Raw genomic sequence first — 15709 nt, 5'->3', positions numbered from 1 at the left:
GGCTTATTTAGTGTATGCTCCACTGTTGCATTTAATTTATCCAAAATGACATATCTGACATATTTGGGATCTCTTAAAGGTAACTAAATACTGGATATTTCTAAGTCAACTTAATAATTGTTTACACTACTAACATTCCATCCTGATATATAAAATACTATAGCACAATAATAGAATAATATAGAATTTCATATCTCTTTTACGAAAATTCTCCATATAATAATTTAACATATGGAGCTCAGTTGATATTGTTGGTTAAAGGTATGATTGATAATCCAACAGACCTATCTTTATCTATTGGATTAGGAATGACTTCATTCCATGTTGAATGGGAAATTCATATGTAATTGTATTTGATACTTTAGAATTAATGTTTTATAGAAGTACTTTTTTAAAGCCTGACCAGAATTTTACCCTATTTGTATTTAAAGAAGAAAGAACATTAAATTACACTCCCAAGTTTGCACACATAAAAATAACACCCAATGTTATCAGAGAATATGGTAAAACTACTATAATCAAAATAAAAAAGAAGCAAAAAGTTTCTTCCAACAATAACTTGAAATGGATTTAACATTCTTATCATTAAATACTAATGGCTTAAATAATGCAAATAAAAGATCAAACTTACTAAAATATTTAAATCTTAATAAGGAACAAGTAGTATTTCTCCAGGAAATGTATTTTAAGACTAATGATAGCTTTATTTGGAACCCTAAGGACTATACAGTCTTAGCTCAATCCTCCTATAGAACAAAGACAAAAGGAGTATCAATTCTCTGGAAGAAAAACATAATCACTCCAAAAGGTATTTATAAATATGAAGACAAAGAAGGTCTACTAGCATTTGTCATAATTAAATTTAATAACAGAATATGGACCTTAGCTAATCTATATTGATTCCCAGGAATTGGAGCAGGAATGGTTAAAAAAACCTAGATTTTATTTCCAACAATTATAAAGGAAATCTTATACTGGGAGGAGACTTTAATTGTACCTTAGAAGCTTCTGAAACCACCAAGAAGTCTTTTCACATAGCAACTATTTCAAAATCCTTAAAAAGATGGATTGATTCATTTCATTTAATAGACAATTTTAAAGTAAAAGAAGATAAATCCTTATTATTTTCCCATAAAGTCCATAGATTTGGAACACAAACCAGAATAGACAAATAATTTTAGTTCAAGATTTACAAACAAAAATCCTCAACTTCTCAATAGTTCCATGCCCCTTCTCAGATCATGACTCTCTGATAATGAAGCTCCAAATAGAGTTTAAACCTTTAATCCTTGCAACTAGAATTTCATCATATATCACAAAAATTAAAGAATTCAGACCCTGGATGTTGTCAGAACTACAATTATTTCTTGAAATTAGTAATACAACAGAAATCAGTAGAGTCATGGTTTGGGACCCATTAAAAGCGTATTTATTTGGTAAGAACCTTAACTGGTACAAAAACAAAGTCAGAGAGTGGGAATCTGAACCATTAGACTTTGCAAACCAGTCTCTTGACAGCAAAATCTAAAAAAAAAATCAGAATTGTCCAGAAGTCAAAAAAGAAATAGAGGAATTAAATAAAAATATAATGAAATTCTAACACACAAAACTTGTCTAGCTTTGGAAAAATTAAAATTAAACTCATTAGCCACCTCCCCAGATATCTACATAACTTATCTACAAGAATTAAAATACAATCTAAAGCAAATAACATTAGTAGTATACATCATGAAAAGAAAGGGGGAAGGTATCAGATATAGGAGACATACTTGAAGCATTTTGGTTCCATTATATGGAGCATTTCAAAAAAGAAGATTTAGATACCAACCAAATAAACTTAGATACAAACCTTATCAATATAAAAATATTCCCAAAAACTTAAAACTAGACCTACAAAAACCTATATTCTACAAAGAAATTTTTGACAAGATAAAATTTACAAACTCTTCCCTTCAACAGTAATCTCCCTTTTTCATAAAACATTGCTAGAAGTCCAGTCAGAAGCAAAAATACCACCCTCATGGAAATATTCTCTCATAACACCAATTTTAAAAGATAATAAACCATCAGACCTTTGCACCTCATACAGACATATATCATTACTGAATAATGATTACAAAATATTCATGTCAATCCTAGCTAACAGAATGAAAATCCCACTTTCAAAGACAATTAATAATGATCAAACTGGATTTTTATATAACAGGCACACACATGATAATATTAAAAGGATACTTACTCTTATAGATTATGTGAATAAAGAAGATAGAGAAACACTTGTAATCAGATTAGACATAGAAAAAGCCTTTGATTCCCTCAACTGGGAATATCTATTTAAAACTTTAGCATTATTTTAATTTCCTCCTTCCTTCATCTTATTACTAAAACATATATATTAATAACTTAGCCTACATTAAATTAGGTCCTTTCACCTCAGAATCTATCCATATAACGAAAGGTACTAAACAAGGTTACCCCCTTTCTCCTATTTTATTTGCTTTGGCTATAGAAATACTTGCAGAAATAATATGCAATAATCCAAGAAAAAAAGGAATAGAAGTCTATGACCAGTTTATATTTAAAATAATGCTTTTTGCTGATGATATTTTATTAACCCTATCAAATTCCATAGAGTCATTAGGAGAGCTAGAAGAAGTAATGGAGAAATTGTATAAGATTTCAGGTCTACACTTTAATAGATCAAAATAAAAATTTCTATTTTTAAATAAGAAAAATGAACTACAAGTTACAGATAAATCCATCATAGGAAAACAAGAACTTATGCTAAATTATTTAGGAATAGTGTTATGCAAAAATATAAACAAAACAATATTAATAAATTATAAAAACATTATTGAAACAATAAAAATATATATAGAAAAGTGGAACAAAATTATATTAACTTTTGAAGACAGATTGCAATTAATAAAAATGGTCGTATTGCCAAAAATACAATATGTAGCATTAGCAATACAGTTAATTCCTGAAAGATGCATTCTTAAAGAAATAAACTCATGTTTAATAAAATTTTTATGGTATCCCAAAAAGAATAGAGTAGCTCTAACTCATCACATTAGAAATGGAAACAAGGAGGATTGAACTTCCCAAAAATAGAAACATATATAAAAGCATCTGTGCTTAAAACTACAATAGACTGGATAAACCCAAATTATTTTGCCAACTGGAAAGAATTAACAATGGTTATATGAACAAATTAATTTAATCTGTTAAAAAAATTTAATAGTAGACAAATCAAACAAACCCTGGTACATACTATGCATAAGTATACAATATAATATAACAAAGCCTTCTAAAACAACACTGATTAATCATTACATCAATTCCTTTAGGAAACTTATCAATGCAAACACAGATCTAAAACTTTGGTTTGACCTTTTAACCCGATTTACTATTGCTAAGAACTTTCCTCACAAAATATATAGGGAAACAATAACCTCTTGGGATTCTTATGCTGGTTTCAATGTGTAAATAAATTAAATGTTTTAGATATACATATGATAAAAACTGCTTACAATATTCCAACACAGGATGAATTAACCTTACAAAGCATTCTAATGTACACTCAAGATTTATGCAGATTAATTAATAATTCTTCATTTAAAGATATTCCAACTCTAATAAGTTTTCTGTATGAATTTATATATAATGGTTGTGAAAAAAAATTCCATTTCAAATCTATATAAAGAGTTAATAACATATAAAATAATTCTCAAACCATCATACTGGCAGTTCTTAACAAAAGATCAGTCATTGCAGTTAACAGAAGAAATTAAAACTAACATCTTACTATCAGTTAATTATACCTCTGACACATAGTACTGGAAAATGTTTAACTGGAAATACTTGCATAGAGCATTTTTAATACCAGATAGAATTAAAAAGATCAGTACTACTACAAATGTTTTTTGTTGGAGGTGTGAAAAGTCAAATAAAGCAGACTGTATTCATATTTTTTATGAATGTAATAAAATGAAATCATATTGGAATGGAATCAATCATTTTACAAGCTTTATTTAATGAATCCTTTACCTTAACTAAAATATTGATTATACTAAATGTAAATGAAGGTCCCTACCTGAATAAGACAAATATGCATTGTTATGGGCAATACTTGCTATATCTAGGAAATGCGTAACCAGAAGGAATTCAAATACACCCCCGACCTTGGAAGAATTCTACACTTTACTGAAGACAACTGCATCGATGGAAATAAAAATCAAAGAACTACAAATCTATCCCAGGCCACTGGTAAATTATCCTTGGAAGAAAGTTATATCTTTGTTGGACACTCTGCAATAATCAATATTGTATCTCTGATAACTGATCTTTTAATTCTATATTTAATAACATACAGTGTATATAATTGAAAGTCACGCTATTATAAATATTGTATATAGTTGTTTAAAATTATATTCAAAAATATTATGTAAATGTCATTTTAATTGAAAATAAAAAAATATTTGAGGAAAATAAAAGCTGTCATTTATGATTCTGACTCAAGTGAAAAAAACAGTATTCAAGAGCTAAGAGAGTTAATAAACCAGCTGGCAGAAGATGAAAGGTATGGAAGTAAATGGAAGAAGTATCACAGAAAATGGTCCATATGGTTTAGATATATGGTTAAGATATTAAGAGGGATTAGACATTTTCTTTGGAAATGGTTTAGATATATGGTAGAGATATTAAGATGGATTAGACATATTCTTTGGAGCATTAAAGGAGATGGGAAATAGACTATATTGTTGACTATGGGTTTCTTGAGTGGGAAGACAGTTTTTTGGTTGGTTGGTTGTTTTTAATTGAATTTCAGGAACTGTTTGTATAGCACATATCCATCTGTTAATTTTGTTTATTCAAACTAAATTTAAAGTGTTTGAAGTGTTGATAATAAACATAATATTATTTTTCAGTTTGCATATATGTTTGGAGTTTAATAAAAAGTTGATATGAAAAACAAAAATAAAGTATCACTTATGTTTACGGGCAAAAATGTGAAACCTGTAATTGTGAACTACACAAGTAAAAAAAGTAAAATGCATTTATTGATAAAAATACAGCAAATGTCAAAACTCACTGTAATATCTTTAAAGCATTTCCGCAGTCAACCTCAAACAGTGCAATTAAATGATTGATCTTCAAGGATAGGAGAATCACAGTTATAGTTCTCGGTAAATGAATAGATACCCAGCACTGCTCTGTGAGCTCACGCACGCATGTGTGTGTGTGTGTGTGTGTGTGTGTGTGTGTGTGTGTGTGTGTGTGTGTGTGTGTGTGTGTGTGTGTGTGTGTGTGTCTGTGTGTGTGTGTGTGTGTGTGTGTGTCTGTGTGTATATACATACTTTCACCATGCGTGTGGATGTGGGTATGTGTGGGTGCTGTATGTGTAGGTGTGTGTATGTATGTCTGTCTGTGTGCTTGTGTGTGTGTGTGTGTGTGTGTGTGTGTGTGTGTGTGTGTGTGTGTGTGTGTGCTTGCGTGTATCTTTGTGCGTGTGTATACATACTTGCACATGCGTGTGTATGTGGGTATGTGTGGGTGCTGTGTGTGTGGGTGTGTGTATGTATGTCTGTCTGTGTGCTTTTGTGTGTGTTTGTATCATTGTCTGTGTGTGTGTGTGTGTGTGTGTGTGTGTGTGTGTGTGTGTGTGTGTGTGTGTGTGTGTGTGTGTGTGTGTGTGTGTGTGCGCGTGTGTGCACGTGTGTGTGCTTGCGTGTATCTTTTTGTGTGTGTGTGTGTGTGTGTGTGTGTGTGTGTGTGTGTGTGTGTGTGTGTGTGTGTGTGTGTGTGTGGATCTGTGACTCAGTGCTGTAGATTATAGACCTACAGAGACAGTAGTCCACACCTACATTTAAGCTGCCATGCTAACTATTCAAGGTTGAGTACCAGCTCTCCTTCTGCATCTTGTTATCGGCTTGTACTCAGTGATTGATATCATTGCTCTGCTGCCTTCCACAGTTCTTTTGAGGTCACTTATGGGAAGTTATGCGAATATCTGTTCACGGGAGTTGCACTTGTGAATTAGCAGTGTTCTCTCAACAGAAGCAGCAGGTTATGGCATTGTTGTTGCATATCTTGGAGATTTCTTTGCACCATGTCTGTGGACATGTATATGTATACATTTATTTAATACAGTTTAGAATGTCAAATGAAATAAAGGTAACTATGTAGAGCTACCTAGCTAGATTCCTAAGCACAGATGTCATGTTTTTTTTTTTATCATTTGCATTTACCTGTTTTTGCTTCTTTAAAAATGTGTTTATTGTTACCATTCTTGACCCAAATTTCATCAGACGTTTACTGCAGTACTGGAAACCCAGGCAGGGAAAATTGTCAAAATAAGTTTTCTACAAGCTATGATGTCAGCAGTGAAGGGTTAAATAGAAGATCCAAAATAAATTTCAGGTGTTGTTTATCTAGGCCATCATGCTCTTTTCCATACACAAGACTTCTAAAGTAAAGTATAACAGCACAGTCTGTATTTTAAATAGGTCATATGCACATGGGCTCCAGGACAGCTTCAGGCGACCTGTTCTGGATGTAGGTACTGCACATAATCACTTCCTATAGCTACTGCCCTTCCTTGTGAACTGCATTCACAGCCTAACCCAGATGTCTTTACTCTTTTCTCTTGATAGTAATCTTTGGTTGTATATGATAACCATATTAATGCTAATACCATCTGTCAGGAGAATTATCTCTACAGAAGCCTTGATAGTGAACTAAATGAGGGGGCAGCCCAGAAGGCCACTGGCTGAAAACAACAAATGTTTAAACTGAGAAAAAATGAAGTTCAAAATTAAAAAGATCAGAGGCTGCACTACCTCAGAAAGAGAACATTCAGTTTTTGCTGATGGTATGTAACCTCAGACTTAGAACAATTATGTACTGGGTCTAAGAGGTGTACCCTTGCCTTCCCTGAAAAACATGGCACAGTTTTTAAAGTTTTGGTGGGGAGGGGGTATAATTTCAGCTTCAATTTTATCAATTGTATCTCTGTTGGACAGTCAATATTTCTTATTCAATTTTTTTAATCCATTACATTTTGAAAACAAGTGTCAAATGAACTAAAGCATCAAACTGATTATTTCTTGAAAATGAAAGGCTTCCTTACTGATCTCAGTTGATTAAGCAGTATTGCATAGATATGTATGAAATAAGTAGTCCAATGAATGAATTTTAAAGCATATATTCTGCATTATTTTTACTTAAGTAATTTATTAAAATGGAAAGGATGTTTGCTTGCCATGCATTTAAATGTGAATTGATCATGCCTACAACAGTTTGCAAGTAAAGAAGTCATATTACAGTTTGCAGTAATATTTCAAAATCATCTGTTTATTAAATAAGTAGTCAAACTACAACAAATGGATTAATTATTTAGATCTAGACCAGTAGCAGTACTCTGAAGTTGCTTCTAGAATCCATTCAGGAATCTTATCCGCTGTCTTTCAGCATGTAGCTAATATACCCATCAGCTAATTTATCCATGTCATTAAGCTTTTCTTTGCTAGCTGACATAGAAACAGAACTGACATCTGGTTTGAGATGTGTAAACATTCTTCCCAAAGGTCATTTGTCTTTACTCCTGCTGTCTGTGATGTAAGAACTTGGTCTTTGTTTTTCAAATTCATGTTAAAAGCTGTTAATCAAATTATGTAAACCTAGACAGAGTTTAAAGTTCATCAAAATCCGAATGATTTACTGGTCTACTGGGTGTGAGAAGGAACAGCAAGACACTCTAAGAATGAGAATAAGAAACATAAATGCTTGTAACTTAAATGCTCTGCCAGCTGAATGAGCTATTTTATTAGAAAGAACATATCTTCTTTGGAAGAAGTTGATGCTTCAGTTTTACTGGAACATGTATCAGGCAAAAAAGTGTAGCAGGCACTACTGACCAATGTACTGGGCTAGGTTATATGCTGAGACACTGTGGACCTGCTGGGGTGGGAGGGTAAGCAATTGCTATGAAAGCCAATAGTGTAATTAGGGTAAGACAAAGGGATGCAAAGTGATGGGGGCATGATTATCTGAATCTGATCGGTGTTCAGTTGAATACTGGCATTTATATCCTGGTATTACATTTGCACTCAAGTACTGCGGTGGTGGTGCTGCGGTAGCATTGTTGCCTCACAGTAAGACGTTGTCCTGTTCGATTCTCAGCTAGAGCGTCTTCTGTGTGGAGACATGTGTGAATGGGCGTACCTTCATTGAAGGTTGTGCGGCAGGGCCGGTAACCCAGCACGTAAAAAAAAAATCTACTGCCAATCATTAGTGGACCGGAGTTCCGCTGTGGTGACCCCTAACCAGGAAAAGCCAAAAGACACAACAATATTACATTTGCACTCAAGCACTTTATCGCTTTAGTGCTCCATGTGTGGCAGGTATAAACTGTAGCAGCTGTTTTTTTTGTTTGTTTTGTTTTTTGTCTTCAAGTGAGGGGAAAACCAGCCCCAGATTAGCTAGTGGCACCTCTGCAGAATGCACTTGTTACCAGTCAGGTAAAGAATGAATCATCCCTGTGGTAAACATGGCACCACAGTTGTCATAAGTGGTAACAGAAATGGTGGCACCACATAGGAGGCAGTGGATTATCAAATACTACATACTTCAATGGGACTGGGATTAAAATGTAGCATGCATGATTAAGACCACAAGAGGTTATGATATGCTTCTGCTCTTCCTTTTAACATATCTCAAGCTGTTCATTTGCTCATTGACAGATTTTCTACACAGAAGCCGGTAACTAGTCACTACTAGGCCATAGTTCTCAGATTCTGGTAAAACTGCAGTCTGAAAAATGTCAGAGAAATTGCTTAAAAAAAGAACATGTCTGCATAAATTCAAAATGTAATCCTATACACCCTAGGAGATTCCCCTACACAAACTAGGCATTGTTTGTAGTCCTTACTTTCTTGGGAACTAACTGTAACACAATTTATTCATTTGATATTTAAGCAATAACTGACAATGTTAGTATGGTATATTGAAAATGTACCCAAGGTTGACGTGGTTTAATTATGAGGGTGAAGCCTGAGTGATTAAATAAAGCCAACCATGGGTAAATTTCAATATAACACACCACAGAGTCAGTTATTGCTATTATACAATGACATTATTTATGGAAAATAAATACTTACTTTTCTTAAATAATGTCTTTGTATAATACCTCCGTGGTGCCCTTCCACATTTTTCCCGTATCCTGTTTTTTTTTTTTCTGATGTACTGTGCGTGCAGATGGGACTTGTGTTCCCACATTTATGCAGTACATCAGTGCTGTGTAAAGATAGCAACGGAGAAAGGAAGATCGCCATTGCTTTTTTTATTGAAAAGAAAAAAAGAAACCGGAAGACTTTTATTGTTCAGGAGTGCCGGGACAGACAAAATAAAAGGATAATAAGTTACGTTTCTTTAATTCTGCAAAACGTTCCTGATTATCCTCTTATTTTTGTCTGCGCCATCTCCCTCATTCGTTTGAGGTTTTCCATTTTTCTGTTTTTGTTAAAAAAAAGAAAGAAAAGTAAAAAGATTATGAGACATACTAATGGAAAAAAGTCCAGATGACCGGACCTTTTTCAGTTTGCATATTCTTGGATTTACAACAGGCATGCTGGTTGCGCTGACCAATTAGTGTGCGCATTTTTGAATATTAATGGCCAGTCATTGTATAATTTGCATTTTTAAATGAGCTTACGAATGTGAATCATGAATTCAGAAATTTGTACTATAAAATTACCTGCCTTGCAAATTTGGAGTTTCACAGACCTGGTTAAATAATTTTGTAAATTTTTGAACTTTGGAGTATCAAGTATCCTTGTAATACAATATAATGACAAAGTGCTACAATATTCAGTGTTTCTTGTTACATGAGTAAAGGCAATTAACCATGTGTTACAGATAATATATATTTTCAGAACTGAAGCCAGTTATACATCAACTTCCATAATTTTAGCCTACCACCCTAAATGCAACCTTCACTCTGCATGCATATATTTCCTGACATGGACAGCATATATTTTCTTTTTTCCAACTTAACATGCCCTACAGCTGACCCTCAGCTACTCTGAAGCTGTTCCTATTTCTCCATTTTATCATTGTATCCATGGTACTACCTCAACTAGGGCTAGGACTGTAGCAATAACAGATGGGGAAGGGCAAGTGATTCTGAATAGAGCAGCCATCCACATCACATCTGCTATCCTGCTAGGGGGATTCTTTATATGCCTTTTTTTGGGCTACTGATGTCACATGACTCACTACCTGTAGTATCTGCTGTCTCCAGCCTTCCCTCTTTTCAATGTCAAAATTCTAATGGCAATCCCCACCACCATCCCTGCCCATACCTCTCAACCTCTTACAGCAAGAAATCTGGACAAACCCACAAATTATGTGGGAGCAAAGGCCAAAAAACAGAAACACTTTTAAATATTACTCTTACAAACTTGTAAAGTTGATAGAATAACAGGTTTTGCATTAGCATTAATTTTCTGAAGGATATGAAGTCTGAAAATCAAATGTCTGCTATTATTTTCTGACTTCAGCCCTCAATGATTTGCCAGAGATTTGGCAGAAAACTACAGATTTATAAGAAAAGGATAAAAAATGTGAGTTAAAAATCTGGACATCATGCAAAAATCTGGACAGTTGAGAACTATGACCCCTGTCATTAGAATTGAATAAGCACTCAGGCAGAAACTCTTCACTGTTGGAAAAGGTGAGCCACAGCAAAAAAACACTTCTTTTCATGTACCCACCTACCCTGCTCTTGCACTGCCTGAGCCACAAATCAAACTCAGGTCCCTGCTCCTCCACTGCCTGAGCTACTAATCGAATTCAAGTCCCTGCTCCTCCAGTGCCTGAGCCACTAATCAAACTTAGGTCATCAGTTCAAATGGGTGCCAGAAAAAATTCCTTTCTTGTATGTCATAGAAAAAGGCAACACATGATATATTTTCAACATTGTAAAAAAAAAATCCAAGAATACCCATTTTGTCATTTGGTAAAAAATAAAAGAAAAGCCACTTCACAAAAACTGTGTGTGTGTGTGTGTGTGTGTGTGTGTGTGTGTGTGTGTGTGTGTGTGTGTGTGTGTGTGTGTGTGTGTGTGTGTGTGTGTGCATTCATATATATATATATATATATATATATATATATATATATATATATATATATATATATATATATACCAGTACATAGCCAACATGTTTATATAAGCATATGTAAATTGCTAGGACAAAATAAAGTAATAATGTTCCCCTTATGTTTTGGACTTTACTAGGACCTACTTTCATATACACATACCTTATGTTTTACTTTTAAAAACGGCGGCTAATACATGTACATGCCTAAGTACTTGTGTACAGCATTTACAATATTTTCATTTTAGTAACAGTTACATTTAATACAATATCTACATGCCTTCTGTTTTGCTCATATACACACCCAAATCCACACATGTATACTTTGTCATGTTTTAAAGTCAAAGTTCTATAAATACCGTATTTAAATGCACAGGGTGTGTACATATGACAGATCATATTTGTAATGCAAAATTTAACCAGAAATCTTCAGACTGAGGTTGTGAATAATGAAGCATTTGTCAGTGTCATCATATTATGAGCAGGTGCTTTTTAATGCATTCCTATCTTCATAGAATGTTACTTAAAATCCATATAAAATAAATGTTTTTGCACTTAAGTGCAAAAATATTTATTTTACCCTGACTGGTGGCACAGAGATATAAAGCCCTTGACACTGAGCTATGTGGGCCAAGTTTGATTATTGGCTTAGGCAGTTGATTGTGCTAGCTGGGAGGATGGGTATACAAATCTTGGGGATGATTCCAGATGGTCTTATCACAATTCCTTCACATGACCTTTGCCAGTGGGCAGAGTCAAAGGTGACAGATGAAGGACATTGCCAGAACAATGTGTGTATGGCCACCCAAGATATTATCAGTAACCCTTGATAATCACATTCCTGGCAGTATTAGAAGGGTATATGTAGTCCCAATGGTGATATAGGTGCTCATATAACTATCCAAAGCATGGGATTAGGAATACTCATAAAAAATGTTTTCACTGCTGAGATGCTGGCAAGAGCATCATGCACCCCAGTATCTGCATGATTGTTGGCACCTCCAGGTGTCTGTAGGAGATATTAGAAAAGGTTCCCCATCATTAGAGAATGAATGGGTTTGAGTAAGCTGGAGGAAGCTTGAAGGTATATAAGGTGGAGAAGGAAAAAGGGCATAGAAGAAAATGCATTTACTTTAGATGCATATCTAGCCACATTAGCCTCATTCTGTGATACTAAGAAGGATTTCAAAGACACCTTATTACTGTATGATCACCTTAACTAGCACATGAGTATAACTAACACGTTTCTGAAAAAAAAAACAAGTTTAGGTACAGCTGGATCGACCAAACGAAGTATGAATGTAAGGCATTATCGTTATTCTTATGTAACTGGAAATTAACCTCCCTAGGGCTGTACCTTCTTCTTGGTTACTCTAGGTGTTTATTAATCAAGCATTTGAATGTGTCACAGGATCCTGCTTTCTACCATCTACCACTGATAGCTACAGGCCAGCACTCTTCAGTAATTCTTCAGCCATCTGTTAGGCCTCATGATGCAGTGCACCTTAGCCTTGTGAAAAAAAAAATCATGCAAAGTATATATTTTTTTCACCTTTCGCATTCCTCAGACATCAGGACATGTACCATATTGTCCATTTATTTATTTTTGCTTTTGCCATAACAATACCCCAATAAGTGCTAACAGCCAGGGCCTGTGAAACTGGAAGATTAAGAAATTTTTATGGTGCCATACCTTTGTTTATAAGTTGCACTACATAGAATTATTTTGTCACTACTGTAGACATGTGATGGTCAAAGACTAGATTACTGCCTATGTTTGTACCCAAGTCCCTGACTAATGGGTGGACTATTAGGGGTCTCTTTTCAATATGATAGTTACCAGGGTGGATTAGTTCTGAAGGGTACTATTATGCATTATTGATGAATAGTTTTCACTAGTGAAAGTTCTGAGTCATAAAAACAAATACATATCCATCCATAAATTAAAATAATGTTACTAGTAAACAGTACTGTAAAAAAATAACAAAATGACCTGAGTCACAGTGAGAACCCATTAAATAATATTATTCTATCTTTTAATTGTTTGTCAAGCTGAAACCCAGTGGATTTCATTCTAGTTAACCAGAACTGTGTCCTAGTGAACTGCAATTAGTGGAGCCCTACGTGTTTACAAATTTTAAATCAAGGTGAAACATGAGCCCTGGAAAACGTAAATGGATGTCTTTCAGATCTATAAAATGAGAGCTCCAGTAAACGTCACTTAATAATTTAATTCTTTTTGAAATGCTGATGAAAGCACTTCATAATAAATGCCATTTGACTAAGAAATGAAATACATAGAAAACTGCAGGTATCCAATGAAATGTGGTTCACACTGATGACAGAAATAGGCAATCTGCCATTTCAAGGTTGGTAAGAATAACTCTGATAAATTATGTAATAGTTGCAAAAAAACAGGTTTCCAACAAAGATGGAGCAGTTTAAATGGTGCAATAATGCATATTGTAGTAATAATAGGATTTATTTGTGCTATGGTGATGAATTTGGGGGTTCAGAAGTTCTGTCATGCTTCATTTAAGGGTGATGATGTAATAGGAGTCCATAGCAACAACTAGGAGTCTGTCCATATTAGATCAATGAAAACTGCAGACAAGGACAATTGCGTTGTGAATAACTACAGTTGTTACTACAAGTGTGCACAGTTTGACAGGTTTAATAATACTCATATGGTCACATGCATTCATCTTACTGTCATTATTTTCATTTGTAGAAAGCAATTCCATTACGTAATGGAAAGCGATTTTCTTTGAAATAATGTTTCTGCCTTTGAAATAGCAGGCCTTCAAAGAAAAAAAGTTACATCTTGATATAATTTTTCTAATGGGGCTGCAGCAGTCAATGCCACATTTTCCACTCTGATCAGAAAGATCTGCTGCCAGGATGCTTACCTGAAACAAATCTGAGGTACTCTCCCATTATATCAGATTGAACACAGGACTTAACATGTAAATGGGTAATGAAAGATATTTTGGTGCTAGTTTTCTTTGAAATTTTAAACTCTACATATGTTTGATGTCAGTACAGCAGGTTAAAGGGGAATGTTAAGTGTATCCGTTGAGCTAATATCAACTATTAATTTATTGATTTAGTTAGTTAGTTTATAGATTCATAGGTTCATAAATAAGTTATAGGCTAGCTGCTCTAGTGGTCATTTTAAGCCTAGCAAAATTCCCTTTTTCTTCTCAAAATAACCTATCCCATGTGGTTATAGATTAGTCTTACCCATCCCATGGTCGATAATTATATATTACCCCTATAGAGAATAACGGATCACACCACTGATAATTTAAGGAGGCCTACGCATGGGGTAAAGCACTTAGGAGCTGTACCTGTCCATTAGTAGTACAGGGGAAGTCCTGGGGTAAATTTTCTATTTCCCATCCATGGGTCTAAGTTGCTCTTAAAAATGGACAGGTATGAGCATTGTTTTATGTGGATGGGAATTCTGTTCCATAGCAGCGATGACCTCTGAGAAATATACCTGTCCCTCCAAACCACTCTGTTGATGTAGCGGAAGAGGTTTAAATCCCTACACTGAGTATTTCTGATGACATTTGACTTGCTGATGTGTAGTAAATCCATCAGTAATGGGTCAGATGATGCCTTGTATACCAGACACAGGTCTATAGAACACTGAGTACAGTGACAGAGCTTTAAGTCAGTCCATGCTAAACATGTTTAGGCCTTGTATCCTTTCAGTAAGGTATCTCTGTGGGCATTCCTGTTGTTACACGTGTCTGGGCAAAATTATTTATTTACTGTTTGTTAACCAGGTAAGTGAACTAGTCTGAAGACCCATTTCAGTCAAGACCTGGGCCACAGGCAAAGATACAAATGTAAAACAGAGAACATTTAAACAGGACAGATACATAGAATGTAATTAAATGCATAATCTCAGCTTTTCAAAAATTACATAAAGATTTGAAATAATTGAGACTAATTGACCATAGCAAGATTTAACAACAATCACAGTACATACTTTATCAGTAGGTGGTTCTTTTTTAGACATGGTAGAACAGAACTGAGAAAAAAATAAAAAAGTGTGGTGTAAAATCAATTGAAATTTGCAGATAAGTACATACGGTATGTAAAATGATTGAAACTTTTCCACAATACACTTTAAAACTTACAGTAGATAATGTTGATTAGTTTGTGCAACTTTGTACTACTAACCCTTGTCCCTGTAGCAACTGTATGTAATTTCACAGTGGAGATGTTTCTAAAGAGTCGATTTAAATTCCTAGAAAGTCTTTTGGCCTTTATGTCTGAAGGAAGTTTGTTGCATAGAAATTCAGGGAGGTAACAAGAGTAAGGCCTACAAATTCATGTTCAGACATAATCGGAATAGAGTCGCTATGGTTTTCTGTCATTTTTAGACAAGCTAATTAAGAAAGCTTGGTCAAGGAAGGAAACAGCATTATGTTGGCATTTGTATTGTTAATTCACAGGTTGTTGCTTTCTGCCCAGGTGCAGACATTAGAGAATGACTGCTGGAGTATGATTCACAGGTTAAAAAGTTCCTGATGCAA

Source organism: Protopterus annectens, chromosome 2.part0 (assembly GCF_019279795.1).
Source record: "Protopterus annectens isolate FY-2018-M chromosome 2.part0, PAN1.0, whole genome shotgun sequence".
Taxonomy (NCBI): domain Eukaryota; kingdom Metazoa; phylum Chordata; order Ceratodontiformes; family Protopteridae; genus Protopterus; species Protopterus annectens.
This window is presented reverse-complemented; position numbering follows the sequence as displayed.